We start from the raw sequence: 6,000 nt of genomic DNA on the forward strand, positions 1-6,000 counted from the left end.
AAAAACAAATGTTTTGCAAGAACAAATGTTGTGAACAATATTTACCTAATCATAATAATATAAACTTTACTCTGAAAAATGTAATATAGCTATAATGGGAAGATAGGAGAGAGGGTAGGCTGAGTGTATGTATATAGGGTAAAGTAAGTCAATCATAATTTTCTGTAGTAGGAAGTATATAGATGCTATCTAAAGTGTGGAAAATGCACTGTAAGAAATTTTTAGTGATACAGAGCTAAGTAGAAATTGAGCTAAGAATGGAAGCTAAATGAATTGAAAGTGATTATCTTGGAAGTGGGTTTCAGAAATAGAAATGCATGGATCAGAGAACTGCTGACTTTTTGTCATAAGCTTTATAGTATTTGCAAAGTTTTATAGTTCCCAAGGTACCTTGTAGCCCAAGGCCCCTGCCATAAATCACATTGGTAGTAGAGACTATCTGACATGGCCCAAGGCCCCAGTAAACAATGATACTCTTATCAGGAAGGACAGTCCAAAGGCTTTGGTGGTACCTCCCTGCTGCTGAGAGCAAAGACCACATCTCTCTGCAAACAAGGTTAATCCATTACTGCACAATGTTATTTGATTTTTTTCTTTTTATACAGTTTGTTCTGCTGTAACATGTGTTTTCTTTTTATATCATTGCCTCATACCCAAATGACAAATAGGAAAATGATGTTGATAAAATGTGGAATTCGTTTTGGTTCATACTGGATTTTTCCCAGCATGTTAATAAAGTACAATCAAGTACAAGTTTTCTCACCATTAGGAGAAAGCCTTAGCAATATTTGAAGACCTTAAGGAAAAAGTCAAAAGTTAGAGAAGTATTTTACTTTAATGCAAATAGTGCTAAACTTTCCACTACTTGGGAAGAAGCAAGTGCAGGCGAAGAAACTGAAAAGATTTTCCCTCCTGTTAAAAAACAATGGGTTAATAAAAATGGCTACACCCCAGATAGCATTTCGAATTGGGATGAAAATGTTCTCTATCAAAGGCAAATGTCCTACATCTCAAAGGAGGAAGCTGCAGCCCAATTTGTAAGGTTACAAAGGATTGATTCACTGTGATGATAGATGGAAACTTCCCTAGAGATTTAACAATGCTTGTATTTTAATTAGAATTTTTATTGGTTTTGTTGATATTCTGATTATAAAGTTCAGTAAGTATTGAATGGACTGTCCCAAACCTTATTGTCCTCAAAGGCCCTGTTATTTTTCGTTTGAGATTTTTTAGAACATGAGGTTTTTCAAGAAAATATAAAGTGTTAAAGCAGCAATAGCTTTACATGTCTTACTTTGATAAAAGTAAAATCATTTAAAAAACTATTCTTTAAATGATAGATGTAATCATTATTGCTACTTTGTTGTGGTTACTAAGGGTGAGCCTCACGTATATGTTATAATTTCTCAATTTAGCTGAGGTCATTATAAGCAGAACAGTATGTAAATTGAAGGCTTCTAGCCTCAATGTGAAGACTGCAAAGTCCAAGAAAATCTCAACAAATCTGTATTTAGCCTCAGGGAAATGGACCTTAGAGATAAAACTTTGTACAGCCAAATATTTCTGTGAGTAAAAGTAATGGTACCTAATAGTAAGTAAGAGCTACCCACAGTAAGTGCTTTATGTACATCATCTCCTTTAATTGTGACAACCATTTAAGAAAGATACATTTATTTTCATTTTATAGAGGAGAAAAGTGAAGCTTGTAGAGGTTAACCAACTTTTCCAAAGTCACAGAATTAATAAGTGACAAAAGCAGTTGTGGCTGAATCCACTGTTTGGGCTCTTAACCATTCTGCTCCAGTGAAGCTAGAAATTGATCATGGAATGTCTACTCATCTCTAATTTGGTCCTGAAAGCTTGAGGCATTCAATATTATATCATTTAGGGTCGTTTGTTCATATGTATTAAAAAACAATTCTAATATGTTAAAAGATAACACTTATTGAAGGTATAAGGAGGAGTTCATGGATGGATGACAAAGCTGTAGAACCATGTTCAAAACAGGTAAGCTGTACCTGGCAATCCCAGGTCTCAGCCCCAGAAGCTACTCAGTACTTTTGTAGGGCACCGTGAAGGAATGAATCTGGAAACTCTAATGCTTTTGTTCCCATCTTGGCATTCCTGCTCCAGAATCAAACCCAGAGGGAGTGAGTCAAATTGACTGATCTTGTGTCAGCTGACTGTCCTTTGGTAGTCAATCCTTAGTGATGAGGAAAAAAAAGAAATATGGTAGAAGGATCTTCCAGGTACTCCTTTGCATTTCATGATGGGAGTGCAAGAAACCCAGATTTACCAACCTGACTACACATATTGAGGATGATGAGATTCTCCGAAAGAAAGCAAAAGCGCCATTAGGAAGGGAGAAGATATTTGATTGTCAAAAGGGGAAAAATGACCTCTATGGGGATTTTCAGAGGACCTCATGGAATGGCAAAACCTTCAGTGGAATTTATGAACTATCTTTCTTTTTGACATTCTAGGACAATCCTTGAAACTTTTAGCACTTGAATAAGCAACAGCAAAGAAGCTCATCATTGCAGTGACTGCTCAGATACTGAATCAGCTTATGTACATTCCACCTGGGAAGACTTCTGGGGCTAAGACTGACTTGACAAACACCACATCTGTTTCTTCTTCCTGGTGCAGAGCTCACCTATATTTCCAAGCTTTCCTTTCAGCTGTGTGTGGACATATGACTGAATTCTAGCCCATGGAATATGAGTGAAAGTGATGTTTTCCACCCTCCATGTTCAGTCTTCCATGATCCTTCTCTGTTTATCAGCCTGATACAAATGCACACAGTGACCTCACAGTCCAAATACCAAAGACAGCAGAGTCACAGAATGAAAGGACCCAGTCCTGCAAGAAGAAAGACACCTGCTGCTCTGTTACATACATTTTGGATTTTACATGAGTAAGAAATAAACTTCTCTTAGGTTTTAGCCATTATACATTTGGTAGGCATTCACATTACATCAACTAATATAGCTTCTGAAGCCCTGTATCTTGACTACAGCTTTTACCTAAATAAAGGAATGTGTATTTTATACTTTAAAATAAAAATTATAATGTGTTTTAAAGGCTTTAGAGCAAACACTTACTGCCTGTTCAGACTTGTTTGGCTCTTAAAAACCATTCTCTTCATATTTATAGTAACGCTGAAAGATATTTGCTAATATACTTTGCTCTTAGGAATATCTTCCTAGGACTTTTTCAATTTGAGAAGCCTATCAGGCTATTCTGTTCATTTGTTACTCAACACACTTTCTAATTTTGTTTTTTCACATTCTGATATTTTTTTCTTTTTTTCCTGTTTTGGTTTGTTTGCTTGCTTGTTTTAACAGAATTTTCCTAGTTCCACAAAGGATTTGAGGTGACTGACATTTAAAGGTTCTGCCTATTCTTATCATTTTGAAAGGCAATGGGTACCACACTGCCAAGTAAGAAAACTAAAGTTCTCATCTTTTTTCTTCAAGTAGTCTTGCTTCTTTCCAATTATAGCAGATTTATTAACTCCAGACAACGCTAAGCATATGTCAATATCTTTAATTAAGATTCAGCATCCTCAAACTTGATGATGTATGATGTGCCCTTTTTGAACATTAGAAACATAATTTGCTACTTAGAATCATTGATCATGACTTATAGTCTGGTCACACTTCTGATTTCATTGGGAAATTTATTAAACCCACACCAAAAAAAAGCACGCCCTGCATCCTCTCAGATCATCTTCTTTCAAAGAAGAAAAAAAAAAAAAGTCAATCGCAAGAGGGGAAATCTAAATGACATATTACAAAGCATTCAGTCTATGCTTCCATTAGGAAAGTGAAAAGACTCAAGACGGAAATATTTCTTGTCACTCCAGATGTAATTTGAAGAAATACTTTTCTAGTCTGCTTTCTCAGCAAGACTAGCTCCACTCTCTTCTATTGGCCTGTGGTCGGGGGTTTCCCCCAAGCTGCCTTCCATCTCTTGGCAATAAGCAGTGACTTGGCTAGTTAGGTTTTCTTTTCAGTCACCTGATAGGATTTCCCAGGACAGAGGTGTCAAGCCAATTTGACCTGACTTCCCCTCTCCTTCCTGTGGGTCACCCTGAGAAAGAATGAAATTGCTCTTATCTCCCCACCTGGCCTGATGTCATACTTCCTTCTTTGGCACAGCATCTTGATGCCCTCAGATATTTCAACCTCTGCAACAGGGCAAAGGCTTTTGGTGACAGCGTTGTTTGGCAGTGTTCTCTGTCGCAGAGTCATGAGGCTGGCTTCCTCTTATTTGAAGAACTATAAGAAAACCACCTACAGAGCTCGCAGGGCTGCGACAGTTGGTTTTGCATCTTCCCTCTGCCGAGGTAACCACACCCATTATTACAGCTGCAACAGCTGAAGCCGAGGAGTAGAATCTGGGCAAAAGTGTCTAAATCCATATGAAGTGGAACGCTCTAAATAACCTCACTGGAAGTATTGCTCATAAAAGAAAAAATCCAAGTTATCCTCACATGCCTGCCTCAGCCATTAGATTTGAAGGTCCTAGAGGGAGTACACGGTATCTGAGTCTCCTTTATCTCTCTCAAAGTGCCAACTTTGCATGGGTGTGCAGTAATGTCCTATAACTCTTGACCACCAGCCTGGAGGACGAAGCCATCAAGGCCACTTGACCAGGGCTGCAAGCTCAAAGAGACCTCAATTTTTTAGCTGCAGTTTAGTGCCAAATCCATACAGGGAATAGGGGGATACCTCATTATACATGCTGATTTTAGCTTTACTCTATACCTGCCCTCTATTTTCCTAAGAACTGTGTTACCGCCAATCACAGAAGCTGCTGCTAATGGTCTTTCACTATTACATACTAATAACAAACCACTCTCATGAACGATGACTGACTAATGTGGGATTTAAAGAAAGTGTTCGTGTCATAACTGCTCCTGTTTATACGGTGACCCTCTCTTCCTTGAGAATACAGTTATCTCAAATGTCATTAGTTTTCTATGTTATTCATATATACTATATATACAAACAATTTAATTATATACAGTACTTGCTTGATGGCATAGGATTAATAAAAATTAATTTTTAAAATTATTTCTTCAACATACTAGCACGGTTAATAGCACAGACAAAGAAGCCAGACTGAGTTTGATTTCTGTCTCCGGCTGTGTGAACCTAGGAGAGTTTCGTAAACTCTGAATTTAGCTGCTAAGAATGGCAACTACTTCACAGGGGTTTTGTGAGAATCAAACAAATGAACCTTGTGGAAACAATGCTGGGCATATTGTAAGCCCTAAACATGTTCACTATTTTTATTTCATTTTCATCTTTTTTTTATTTGTAAACTGATTTACAAAACTTATATTTATGCATTTCCTCATTTTTAATTTATTTGTTCACGTCAATGGAAACTTTTATATAGAGAAACTATATGCCTTATGCCTTATGTTGGGTTACAACAGAAGCAGAGTCTGAGCCAAGGATCATTTGGGTGATGACGCCCGGAAGCGCAGGCAGGAAGCAACGAGGTGACTCAAGGGAGAGAGAAAGTCCATAGAGAGAGGTTAACAGACAGGAGCCACTGTAGGCAACCGGGACTCAACCCACAAAAGACCTCTGGGCGAGGGTATAGATCATACCTAAAAGACATCCTACACAAGGGGCGAGGAAGCTGGGCTACTTATCCTCTGATTCTCTTCATCATTGTCTGAGGGCTGCTCCCGGGACATTAACCTCCTAGCACTTCCGGCCTTCCCCACACGCAGACAGAGAGAAACCCTCAGGCCAAGGAATAGTAAGTTGTTACCCTTTAACTTTAGCGCAGTGGGTAAGGACAGGAAGGGAGGCTGCTGAAAAGATAAGGGCAAGACACCAGCAGCATTTACTGTGGTCAATTCTGTTAACACTCTGTTAATTATTCCCTAATAATTTTTCCCATTTTTATTATACTCTTTATTTTTCAGTCATAATAACAGTACACTGACAAGTTGCATCTGTCAGGACTCTCTGGGCA

This window comes from Balaenoptera borealis, assembly GCF_965194805.1.
Source record: "Balaenoptera borealis genome assembly, chromosome: 13".
Classification (NCBI taxonomy): Eukaryota; Metazoa; Chordata; class Mammalia; order Artiodactyla; family Balaenopteridae; genus Balaenoptera; species Balaenoptera borealis.